The sequence below is a fragment of the Chroicocephalus ridibundus genome, chromosome 3 (assembly GCF_963924245.1).
Source record: "Chroicocephalus ridibundus chromosome 3, bChrRid1.1, whole genome shotgun sequence".
NCBI lineage: Eukaryota > Metazoa > Chordata > Aves > Charadriiformes > Laridae > Chroicocephalus > Chroicocephalus ridibundus.
The window spans coordinates 126,015,401-126,028,069 of NC_086286.1; the positions used below are offsets into that span (position 1 = coordinate 126,015,401).

The following is a 12,669-nucleotide window of genomic DNA, read 5'->3' on the forward strand; positions in this document are numbered from 1 at the left end:
ATCTTACGGCTCTGGAGGACAGCGATATATCATATTAGGTAGATGGCAATTCAAGATTAAAAAAAAACCCAACATCGTCTAAAAAGGAATTAATTTAGAAAAGCCACACTTGAATGCGTATAAGTATATGCACATGGGGATTTTATCATCCATACAAGAAAACTGTACGTTTTCAGGTTACTGTGCTGTGTATTTTTCTTATTCTTGGACTGCTCCTTGCATGGAATGCCTCATTCTGCTCTTCTCGTAGCTGTTCCTTCCTTACTCAGTAACGGGAGTTGCTCTCTTCTAACAAAAAGTGCTTATCCATATTATAAGTATATGTCTTTTTCAATGTCCCCATTTAATTTAATATTTAACAGAGCAAAGATACGTGCATGATATAATGCATCCGCTTATGGCTAATCGTGATTTGATGTGATCTAGCCTTTTTGTACGTAATTTTTTTGTGCCTTTTATCCACCAGGTTATTTTGTAGGTGACAGCGTTAAGAGTTCGTTTACACTTGAAAGTAGACTATTTCTTTTGGAGTATTTCCGGGTTTATTAGTTAGCGGTATCCTTTTACCAGCACAACTAACAGTGCACTGAAAGTGTGAAAGGACGTCTTATCCCAAACTAGGTATCCCCAGTCCTGTTCCAGTGTAAGGTATAGTTGCACTTAATGCATTTTCACCCATCTGTAGAATATTTTTGTGAAGGCTTTGGGGTGGTTACTTTACCCTGCTGGGATTGTTTTTTCCAGCTGATTTAATTTATCTAGGAGTTAGTTGTCCACCCTGAGCTACTTGTCTTGGCTTCCTCTCAGTCGATGGCACTGACACCGCAATGTGTCCTCTCCTCCGTTGACTAGAAAGCTAAACGCATCATGGGCTGCATCAAAAGAAGCGTGGCCAGCAGGGCGAGGGAGGTGATTCTGCCCCTCTGCTCTGGTGAGACCCCACCTGGAGTACTGCGTCCAGCTCTGGAGTCCTCCGCACAGGAAGGACATGGACCTGTTGGAGCGGGGCCAGAGGAGGCCACGAGGATGATCCGAGGGCTGGAGCCCCTCTGCTGCAAGGACAGGCTGAGAGAGCTGGGGGGGTTCAGCCTGGAGAAGAGAAGGCTCCGCGGAGACCTTCCAGCCCCTGCCAGTCCCTCAAGGGGCTCCAGGAAAGCTGGGGAGGGACTCTGGAGCAGGGAGGGGAGCCATGGGATGAGGGGGAATGGGTTTAAACTGAAAGAGGGAAGACTGAGATGAGATATTGTGAAGAAATTCTTTGGTGTGAGGGTGGTGAGCCCCTGTCCCAGGTTGCCCAGAGAAGCTGTGGCTGCCCCATCCCTGGAGGGGTTCAAGGCCAGGTGGGCCGGGGCTTGGAGCAACCTGGTCTGGTGGGAGGCGTCCCTGCCCAGGGCAGGGGGTGGCACTGGATGATCTTTAAGGTCCCTTCCAACCCACATCATTCTATGGTTCTGTGATTCCAGCTTTGACTGGGTGCCCACCTCACAGCTGAGGTTTGCTGGGATGAACTGTGCCGTCCCATCAGCAGGAGCTGGTCTCTGAATGTCCTCTGGTGCCTTTAAAATGTCTTTCCTTGGGTTCGTAAACTACGATATCCCACTGAGAGCTGCAAAACCGCCCCTGCTGCAGCAGGACGGTGTTGGCCATGGAGCAGGGAAGTTGGTGTGCTGATTCCCACGCAAAACCTTGTCCTAGATCTGAGCTGTGTGGCCAGTCATCCTAGCAGGGGTGTGTTTGTCACAGTTTACTTTGATCAAAGCCATCTGCTGGCATCCTGCCTTTGCTGAAGGAGACCTTTGCCAATCGCAGTGAGAGATTTAATTTTATTCTTCTGTAAAATGCCATTTCCACAAAAGCCATGGTTGCAGACAGCCTTAGACACCTTGGGCTTCCCAGGGTCGAGGAACCATGTGGAAAGCTTTATGTCCGGAAAACAGGAGCACGCCATAGTCTGGGATGGGAGCCCTGGGAGACTACAGCCATACCATGTGTCATTGCTGCCATCGGCTTGGATGGCCATGAGTAGAGCACGTGTAAAACCAGCTGAAGGTACAAGGTGCCATTTCCAGTCATCCAGAAACCCCAGGAGGGCACTCTGTTGCAATAGCCTTACAGAGAGGGAGAAGGAAAAAAATATATAAATCCTTTCTTAGGGTAAAAGCCTCTCTTTGCTGAAATTCCTGGAAAGACTTTCATCAGTGGCTTCGCTCTGCGTGGTTCTTCTTTATTAAATGCGGTTTACTGTGGAGAAGGGAGTTGGTCTCCATCACTGGGATGTCACACACGAGGGGGTGGATTCCCTAAAGTGCCGCACACCAAACCCCAAAGACAAGTCTGTTCTGGGTACAAATAAGCTCGCTTTCCAGAAGGGATTGTCCCTTACAGTTGGACTTCTTGCTGACAGGTCTGAAACTCCTCTCTTCTTGGTTGTATTCCACCCAAAAACAGTGCAGCTGAATATAAAACCAAGCCCCTACAAGTATTGCTGGGATGCCAAGAATTCCCGAGTTTTATTTTGTCAGGAAAACACCGTATTCCTCCAGTTCTGCTGAATTTTTTCCTCCAATAAATGGGAACATGAAAGTACACCAAGGGGAAAAAAAAATTCCTGTTGTACTTCGAAGCAGTTTTTTGTCAAGTGGTTCAGTTCATGTAGGTCTAAAGCATTATTTTAATTTTAATTTCACCATTTCGGTTTTAACTTATTGATAAGGGATTTGTTAACATTTAAGCTATTTAATTCTTTTCTTTTTTCTTTTTTTTTTTTTTTTAGGTCTGAAAGGTTTTTACGGGTGGTGAGATGTGCCACCACTTGGATCGATGTGTGTCGTTTAATGTTGGGAAGGAGCGGATTATTTTTTTGTGTGTTCTTTGTTTGGGTTTTTGAAGTTGCTGTGATTATAAGTCAGCGTAGTGGATCCAGGTGAGGTGTATCTACATATATAAACGTATAAACATCACTGTATGTCCGCAGCGGAGCAAAGGAATCCATCCCAGGGCAGAAGACGACCCAGAGGAGGTACCACAGAGAACAGTAGAGGGAAGGGGGAAGCGTTGGCCAAGGAGTTGTTCAAACTCAGTTGATACCGAAGTGCGATGAAAGCTGTGATGCTCATGTGGACTGATGTCAGGTAATGGTAGGACTAGAGGGAATGGATCAAAACTAGAGATGGGTCAATTCAGACTGGATGTTAGGAAGAAGTTCTTCACCATGAGGGTGGGGAGACACTGGAACAGATTGCCCGGAGAGGTGGTGGAAGCCCCATGCCTGGAAGTTTTTAAGGCCAGGCTGGACGGGGCTCTGAGCAACCTGATCTAGTGGGAGATGTCCCTGCCCATGGCAGAGGGGTTGGAACGAGGTGATCTTTAAGGTCCCTTCCAACCCTAACAATTGTATGATTCTATGGTTCTATGAATGCAGCTTCTTTTAGCAAAGAAGCTGATTTCCACCAAAGAAACTGGGAATGTCGGGGGATTTTCTCCACCAGCAGTGCTGCATCAGCCGGAGCTCACCTTAGCCCGAGGTTTAACAAGGTTTTTGCTGTGGTGTGAACGACACGGGAGAGGAAGATCTCTCTCCCATGTTTAGCCGTCAAGGCTGAAGCAGCATCTGCTGGACCAGCGCGATCTCCCAACACTGAGGGTTGTGAAGCCTCAGGTGAGGTCCCAAACAGCAGGGAGCTTTGCCGCTGGGTTCAGCATCGCCGGGATGTCACCCCCTCGGCCAGAGAACTGAAGCGTGCTTTTAATTTCCTCCCGCGCTCAGGTCGGTCCCAGTTCAGCAGAGCGCTCAATCCTCCGCCTGAGCGCTCGCGGTCCTCTGCCAGGACAAGGCGAGGGTTTGACATGAGCTGTGTTGCGGGGATCGCGTGAACCAGGTTAGGGGAAAAAAAAAAAATAAAAAAAATTGTGTGTATATTTATATATATATATATATGAAAAAATAAAAGCATCCCGGGATTTCTGGATTTGGGTCGGATGTGATGGGATCTGGATGATGGCATCCTGCCAGTAACCAGCTGGGCAAAGCTGAGTAACGATGCTTTTCCTTCGTTGCCGTTCCGGCCATAGGATTCCTGTATAAAAGCCCGTTTAAAATCACTCTGCTCTCCGGGATATGTAACTTGGTCTGTTTTCAGCTCGCCACTGCTGATCCTTCTAAAAGAGAGAGGTTTTTGACTTCCCAACCCCCCGTGTGTCCAGAGTTCAGAAATCTCTGCGGAAGACGAAGGAAATTAGAGAAATTAGCTTTGATCCCATTCTGCCAGCATAGGATTATTCCGCATCATACTGATTTTGAAGTTTATGTTTAATCCGGTTTTACACGTCTCGGGGGACCGGGCTTCTTACAACCTCTTCTGCGAAACAGTTGTGTGGGTGTAGCCTCTGATGTAGAGGTAGAATTTGCATTTCCATTACTGCATCCCGTGCCATATACATAATGTCGCTGTTTCGTGATATATGGCTTTCAAAGGCATACGGATATGTGGATTTCAAAGGCGTATCGTGCTCACGCAATTTTAAATGCTCACTACACATTTCGTTAAACTATATTTTGAACCCCGGTCTTGGGAACACCTGCGCATGACTTTCCTTCGGGTCTTCGAACTCTTGGATATATTTATATACAAAAAGGGCTTGTAGCGCCCAGCGCGGATCGTAGCGCGTGGAAACAACTGGCGTGAAACAAGGTTAAAAGAGCCATGCGTGCAGAAATCTTGCTAATCGAGGCAAAGAGGGGGGTCATGGAACTGTTTTCCAGCAAAGCGCAAGGTGTGAACGCTCAGCCCTGAGGTTTTTTGTTTTTTTAATGCGTGGCGCTTTATACGTGGCGAGTTTGTAAAACCCTAAAATTTCTTTCTAATAAACGTGTATTTTCAGGCTTAAAAAATACTTGTCTGTGATCCTTCCAAGGGCCTTTTTGCAGGCGTTCGGTGGCGGCAGCGTGCTCAGAAGGTTTTCTCCTCACGCAGCCCGGGCACGGCGGTACCAGACCAGCAGAGCATTTAAGCGCATGATCTATTTTAAGTACGCCAGCGACGCGTTTTAAAAATGACAACGTGTTTTGCTGGACTGACAAAAGCTTGTTCAGAGCCGTGTTAGGTGAGCGCCCAGATCAGTCCCAGGGATGCTTCTGCTGCCTCCTGGAGTCAAAAAGTCCTTGGAGTGGTCAGAAATACGGTTTATACACCAAAAATGTGTTTTATAGGTCGAGAGTTAAAATTTCAAGTTGGCAAGGGTATCTGTATTTTAGTGGGAAGCCCAGGAGATCCTGGAATTGAACCCTCAGCTCTGTTCCTGCCCTGTGCCTTCACCCTTTATACACACCTTGTGCTCTTACTTCATTTTTCTTAAAGAGTGCAGACAGCACCGCGAGGAGAAAATCCGGCTGCATTTCTGGGAGAGAGGGCAAGCAGAAAGACAATAAAGGATGAAAACAATAGATAACCTAAATATTATGCTGTGTGCACTGAGAAGCATTTTTATTTTTTTTCCAGATCATCTACAGGATTAACTGTATTACAGTAAATGAGTGTGTGTAGACACTTGGAAACGTGTGTGCGTTTCAGGCAGTTTTTAGCAGCGTGAGGGATGCACTCTTGCAGCCTGGACGGCAGGGAATATTCCTGCTTTTCCGAGCTGAGTTGCTTGGGTAGTCCATGCTGTTGCCGTTTTCTTCACTGGCAACAGATCGCTTTTGGGGTAGAACCCACATCTGCCCCGATGATGTTTGAAGAACCATCCTTCTCCCCCAAAGCTGGTTTTGGCAGAGGAACGCCGTTAATCCTGACGGAAACCAGCATATTCAGGGATTTCGCATCATCCATGTGGAAAAGGTGGGTTTGGAAGTGTCCTCTTCCATGGCTTTGACCAGACCGTCCCACGCTCCTGCCACCATGGAAATACCTTCTGTAAAAAAACTTAAGATGTTTTTAAGTAAATTGGCACTGGAAGGTTGCACGGTTCTCAGAGTGACTTCTCTCTTCTCCCTCGGAAATGGCATTTCTGGAAGATTGTGGCGGGTGCTGCTTTAGCCGGATGCTTCGTGCACGTCCCCGGCCAGCAGCCGGGTCTGAGTCCTGCAGAAGGTCTTCAAGAGATCTATCGGATGCCCTACTTTATTTAAAATGTTTGGGGTTTTTTTCGTTTTGTTTTGTTTTGTTCTCATCACTACAGTAAAATTATTTTAACGACCCTTTGGGTATTACCTGCTTTTATAATCTTTCTATAATTAAATTTACAAATCCGCTTTTGAGCTGGTGATGTATAAAAACTCGCAAACGGGATCCTTTGTGCGTTAACCTATATTTATGTTACTTTTATTCCTTCTGGCAGTAATTATCCTGGCTCTAGGCCTAAGATTAATCCATAAGATGCTGAACATGCTTGATTTTTTTTTTCCCCTCCTTCTCTGTGGCAAAGTCTCTCATCTTATGCAGAGCAGAGCAGGGCATTTTTAAAACCACTTCCTATGAAGCAGTTTAACTGTTACCCCTCTTAAGCGGTTCACAGGAGGAGCCATAGCAAAGGTTAATTGATCCTGTGCCATGGATACAGAAGGGAGAAATGATTCAGCCTCCGTCATGGGGAAGGATTTACGGGAGATGCTTGGCTGTTTCCGAGCCCGATGACGCAGCTTTCACTGCACGGACGAGAGACCGTCACCCGTTGCTGCTCGGTGGGACTTTGCGTGGGTCAAGCGGTCAACACGCTGGAGGGAAGGGATGCCACCCAGAGGGACCTGGACAGGCTTGAGAGCTCGGTCTGTGCAAACCTCATGAAGTTCAACCAGGCCAAGTGCAAGGTCCTGCACCTGGGTCGGGACAATCCCAAGCACAAATAGAGGCTGGGTGCAGAATGGCTGGAGAGCAGCCCTGAGGAGAAGGACTTGGGGGTGTTGGTGGGTGAGAAGCTCCACAGGAGCCAGCACCGTGCGCTGGCAGCCCAGAACCCCCCTGCAGCCTGGGCTGCATCCCCAGCAGCGTGGGCAGCAGGGCGAGGGGGGGATTCTGCCCCTCTGCTGCGCTCGGGGGAGACCCCCCTGCAGTGCTGCCTCCAGCGCTGGGGCCTCGGCACAGGAGAGACACGGAGCTGTTGGAGCGGGGCCAGAGGAGGCCCCGGAGATGCTGGGAGGGCTGGAGCCCCTCTGCTGGGAGGACAGGCTGAGAGAGCTGGGGGGGTTCAGCCTGGAGAAGAGAAGGCTCCGCGGAGACCTTCCAGCCCCTGCCAGTCCCTCAGGGGGCTCCAGGAAAGCTGGGGAGGGACTCTGGAGCAGGGAGGGGAGCCATGGGACGCAGGGGAAGGGTTTTACACTGGAAGAGGGGAGATTTAGGTGAGATACGAGGAAGAAATTCTTTCCTATGAAGGTGTTGAGCCCCTGTCCCAGGTTGCCCAGGGATGTTGTGGCCCTGTCCCTTAAAGTGTTCAAGGCCAGGTTGGATGGGGCTTTGAGCCCTGGCCTACAGGAAGGAGGAGAGGGACTCTTTATCAGGGACTGTAATGCTAGGACACGGGGTAACGGCCTCAAACTGGAAGAGGAGAGATTTAGATTGGATATGGGGAAGAAATTCTTCACTCTGAGGGTGGTGAGCCCCTGGCCCAGGTTGCCCAGAGAAGCTGTGGCTGCCCCATCCCTGGAGGGGTTCAGGGCCAGGTTGGACGGGGCTTGGAGCAACCTGGGCTGGTGGGAGGTGTCCCTGCCCAGGGCAGGGGGTGGCACTGGATGATCTTGAAGGTCCCTTCCAACCCAAACCATTCTGTCGTCTAGTGGGAGGTGTCCCTGTTCCATCCCTGGGAGGATGGAACTAGATGATCTTTAAGGTGCCTTCCAACCTACACCATTCTGTGATTCTATATTGTAAAAGCAGTACAGGAGCTCCTGTGTCTGATGGGGCTGGTACGTCCATGCAGTGGGGCGGCCCTGATGTACCATGATTTTGGAGCTGTTGGGCGTGAGGCCATGCTGCCCTGTTCTCCACCATATACTATAGGTACTAACTTATGGGGCACTGCAGTCCTTAGTAGGTTAGGGCTGCATAGAGGGGAGTATCGTTTGTCATCCAAAAATTAAGGTCTCGGTGACCTCAGTAGAAGGATTTCACCCAACTTGATCCAAGTTTGGTGAAATCCTTGGTCGCTCCCCTGGGTGTCCCATGGAATTGAACATTACGGATAAATACTGCAGTATCCTAAAGCTGCTTTGCCACCACCAAATGGTGCTTTTGAGGTGGTTTGAAAGAGTGAAGGAGCACGTCCCATTGCAAAGGCTGTTACTCGCCTGGTGCATCTCTGTGTCTCGCAGGTGAATGTGTGGTTGATTCTCAGAAATGTTAACTGTTGCAAATTCTTTCAGCTTTGCTGAACTTACTATAAACTGGGTTTTGGTCTCATAATGAAACATGCTGATCCCTGACTCCGGTCCTATAATGTGAAAAGTAGCATTTCTGGCATCTTCCGGAGAACATCAGAAACACTGGTGTGTTTTTTTCCTGGATGATGCTGAGCAGAAGTTAGCCTTAGAAGAATGGGAGTTCTGCACTTGACCTCAACCACACTGGAGGATGTATTACTGTGTGAAGCCGAGGACACCTCAGAGGACACAGAGAACACAGCATTTGGAGTTTTGGTTTTTTTCGCCCCCCTGAAGCTGAATATAAGCTGTGATGCCTGGGCCAGCTAGCACTGACCCAAATGATTCCTGGTTCCTGGTTCCTGGTTCTGGCCTGCTCCAGGGATTGTTCCCAACAGGTATTTTAGGTGCAATCACTTTCTTTTGGAGAGACAATGATTTACAGTAGGATGTGGCTTTGCTTGTTGGGGTTGTGAGTTGAGAATGGATCCTGGCAATGTCTATCCTGCGATACTCAGGTTGGCAGAGTGGATTGTTGTGCCCACCTGCCTTCGTGGCTACTGGTCTTCTCCAGACTGGTAACGTCATTGTGACCTGAAGCAGGGTTTTGCAGCCTACTTGATTAAAATTTTTTATCAGGTCATAGAATCATAGAATCATAGAATGGTTTGGGTTGGAAGTGACCTTAAAGATCACCCAGTTCAAAACCCCTGCCCTGCGCAGGGACACCTCCCACCAGCCCAGGTTGCTCCAAGCCTCGTCCAACCTGGACTTGAACACCTCTAGGTATGCCCAGCTTCTCTGGGCAACTTGTTCCAGTGTCTCACCATCCTCACAGTAAAGAGTTTCTTCCTAGTATCTAATCATGTCTGAGAGAGAGAAGTCTTGGTTTTGTTTGTTTGTTGTGGGTTGGGTTTTTTGGATAACCCTTCATAGAGTAAAGAGGAGCATTTAAGTATTTCTCAGATGTCTGTGTTAAAATCCACTATCTGCAGCATGCTACAAGATACTTAAAGAAATCATGGAGGGTAGGTATTCACCATAAAATACCTAGCTGGAACATTTATTCATTGTCTTACCACAGAAGATTTAAGGGCCATCAAAGACAGGTGCCAACAGCTTTCTGGAAACAGGAGTAGGTGTTGGGTGAAAAACGAGCACAGCCCTTGGTCTGGGTAATCCACAAACTGCAGATCGCTGGGGTGTCCTTGCCATTCTCAAACAGGTTGCCCAGAGAGGTGTGAGATGCCCCATCCCTGGAAACATTCTAGGTCAGGTTGGACGGGGCTCTGAGCAACCTGGTCTAGTTGAAGATGTCCCTGCCCGTGGCAGGGGGTTGGACTAGATGGCCTTTAAAGGTCCCTTCCAGCCCACACTGTTCTATGATTCTATGATGTGTCCTCTCCTCCTGCTCATCTGATACTGGCCGGGTTATTGTTCAGCCCTTTCTAACAGCACATCATCCTTCCCTTCTGTGGGTTGACTAGGAAGGAGGAGCCATTGTGGAAGACTTGGTGCTGTTTCTGGAATGCTGGTGGAGCATCAGCATTTGGAGGAGCTCCTCATGGCTGAGCTCTCTTTGGAGACCGGTCCCTTGGACGACATGCGGCCATCTCCAAATAGTGGTCAAGGTGGCTTCAACAAGTTTGTAGCTTGAAGCTTCAGTCTTCCTGGAGCCCCAGATCGATGCAGCATCGTACTCTTTGCTGCTGTGTGGGGAGAGGCGCCACGTGCTGTGGCAAATGTTGCCCGTCAGGAATTTTTCCTTAGCAAACCTTTCTGGAGTCATTGATTTGCAGCGTGTCTGAGCCAAATTTAAGCGTGGAGCCACACAGATCTGAATTTAGCCGTGCTGGCTGTTTTCCCTAGGAGGAGGGATCACGGGGATGGATTTGATTGCCTCGGAAAATTAGTGTTGATTTCAGTGAAGAATATTTTATTACAGTGTTTGCATTGGCATTCTCTTCATAGGATAATGGCTAAGAGTTTCCAGTGTTTCCTGTGCTTGTGTGTATTTAATGATTTAATCTATTCCTTCTGAATACTGGCTTGGAAAAAAAAAAAAAGCGGGGGGGGGGGCCTGGCTGCCTACTTTTAATATCCCATCGTAAAATAAAATCACTAATCCCAAAGGTGGAGTTGCGATTGAAAAGAAAGAAAACCAGTCTTGGGAGGTATTAAAACTGAATAATATGCTTTAAAATAGACACTGATCACGGTGTTTACTTCAATTATGGAAGAGAGCGAGGCCGTAGTGCTTTCAAGAATTGGGATGCCGTTATTTCCATCCCTCAGCGTGGGTTTAGAAATCTGGGGTTAGGCTCACTAGTTTGAAGCTGGTTGCTGCTGAGGGGGTGCTCAGTCTTTCCTCTAGTAAATTTAGTGCATTTAACAGCCTACGGTCACCTGCCCAGGGAAGAAAAGTTGAAAATTTTGCCTGTGTGAAGCCCTTTTTAAGCTGAGGCTTCTGCCGTGACTTTTAGGGTACGGGCACTAACGGCCTTTGGCATTTGCTTGCCCAAGTGCAATTTTATGGGGCAGAAACAGTGCAGTGCTGTCTGATATCTGTTCTACTGTGTTGCCCAAAATGAGCCCTAGTAATAACTGATGCTCTCCGGAGAGGTACCGAAGCCTCATTAGGCACCGGTGGGTAATGAAGGTCGTGTCCGCAGCACCAGCGCTTCCAGGAGTGGGTCGTGCCTCCCCGTAATTTGCAGAAGGCATCACAGAGTCACAGAATCACAGGATGGCAGGGGTTGGAAGGGACCTTGGGAGATCATCTAGTCCAAAGGAGGGTCACCCAGAGCAGGTTGGACAGGAACGCGTCCAGGTGGGGTTTGAATATCTCCAGAGGAGACTCCACCACCTTTGATGGTGGAGATCCCTTTCGCTCTTCTGTTTTACAAATATGAAATAATGAGTTGACCAACCTACTGGACTTCAAACCCTGTTTTCCCCTGCATGGGCTCTTAACTCTTGCCCTTAAACTCCCCTTCAATCCCCATTCCTCAGCACTATGAAGGTTTCCCTGCCCTGAAGACCCAATCGTGTGCTGCGGACGTGGGGCGTGCGCGAGCCAGGGAGGTTGTTTAATAGCGTCAGGCAGTTCGATCCAGCTCAGTTTGGGCTCTGACTTGCAAAGACTGAGGCAGTTAAGAGTCGCCGCTGCACGTTGTGTGCTCAGGAGTCTCCCATATCTTCCCCCCGGGCTGCTTCTAGCGAAGGACAGATTGCAGCGCAGGTAGAGACCTCCAGGATGGAGCAGGCGTGCGGCAAGCTCTTCAGCTGTGCAACTTAACCCGCCTGCGTTTACAACTCGCAGCCTGAAGATTTCCCTCGTCTGCCTTCTCCGGCATCACTCTGGGCCATGGGAAATTTCGGATCAACGGGAAGTATCGTCAGGCAGCTCCAGCGAGGGAGCCCGTCATGAAAAAGGCTGCCTGGTGCTAAGGCTGGCGTTGGCCGCTCGTAAATTCAGCGCTGTACCTGTTACACCAGGCTGCCGCGTCTGGCGCCGGGGGGAACGAGTGTAATCAAATAAAAGGTATTTCAGGCACACAAGTTTGGCCAATTAAAATCATAACGATATGCTGGAGCTAACGAGACCAAGGCTGTGCTTTACGGGAGCCGGGGCATGCATCCAGGTTTGCTCACAGAGCTTCTGGTCAAGGATGTTGCTCCTTCTGCTGAGGACTGGGGAGAGAAGACCCCCCTGGGAAGAGGGGTCGGTGGGAGGGGAGGGCTGAGCATCACTTAGAGGTTATTGCATGTTTTGTGTAAGACCTGAGCCTTGATTTATGGCATCACCAAGCTGGCGGGGAATCCTGTCTGGGTTTTTTCGGCGTATTTCTGGACCAAGAGAACCAGCCAGGCTTTGTTACCTCTGAGCATCTCCCTGAGCAGCTCCCCTTTACGAGAGGAGCAGCGTGGTTGAGAAGGACAAGCAGAAGAGCCCAGATGACCGATCGCTATCACCTGCTGGCTCCAGAGTCTCTCCGTGGGCAGCAGAAGGGCTCCATACGGCATTATGTTTACCAGAGCTGCCTGGAGGAGGTTATTTAAACAAGCAGTGCTGTGAACCATGCTCTTGACATAATTTTTCTCCGTCTGCAGCCTAAATACCAGCCTCTTCTCTGAACTGAATGACCCTCGTAGTTACTTGCATGCTTTTAAGGTGCAGTCGTTCCCTTCGTGAGCTCCTGTGCCATTCAGAGCCGCCTAGCCTGATTTCTACAGCAAGGCTCCAGCGTACACCAGACCCTATGTGAGAATCAGCATTTGTAGGAGCGTATGTAGACACCGGGATCCAGGCTGGATCT

The 12,669-nt window shown here is 49.0% G+C and overlaps 1 protein-coding gene and 1 long non-coding RNA gene across 2 annotated transcripts in view; both read left to right on the forward strand.

Moving 5' to 3' along the window:
• LOC134513661 (uncharacterized) overlaps positions 1-5,426 on the forward strand; it is a 34,655-nt gene extending 29,229 nt beyond the window's left edge. Inside the window, exon 3 of the long non-coding RNA XR_010070483.1 lies at positions 2,774-5,426. This is a non-coding gene — a long non-coding RNA (uncharacterized LOC134513661). The remainder of the gene's footprint in view (positions 1-2,773) is intronic.
• Positions 1-12,669, forward strand: part of XKR6 (XK related 6) — a 205,859-nt gene that overhangs the window by 57,759 nt on the left and 135,431 nt on the right. The gene's annotated exons all lie outside the window — the stretch shown is intronic.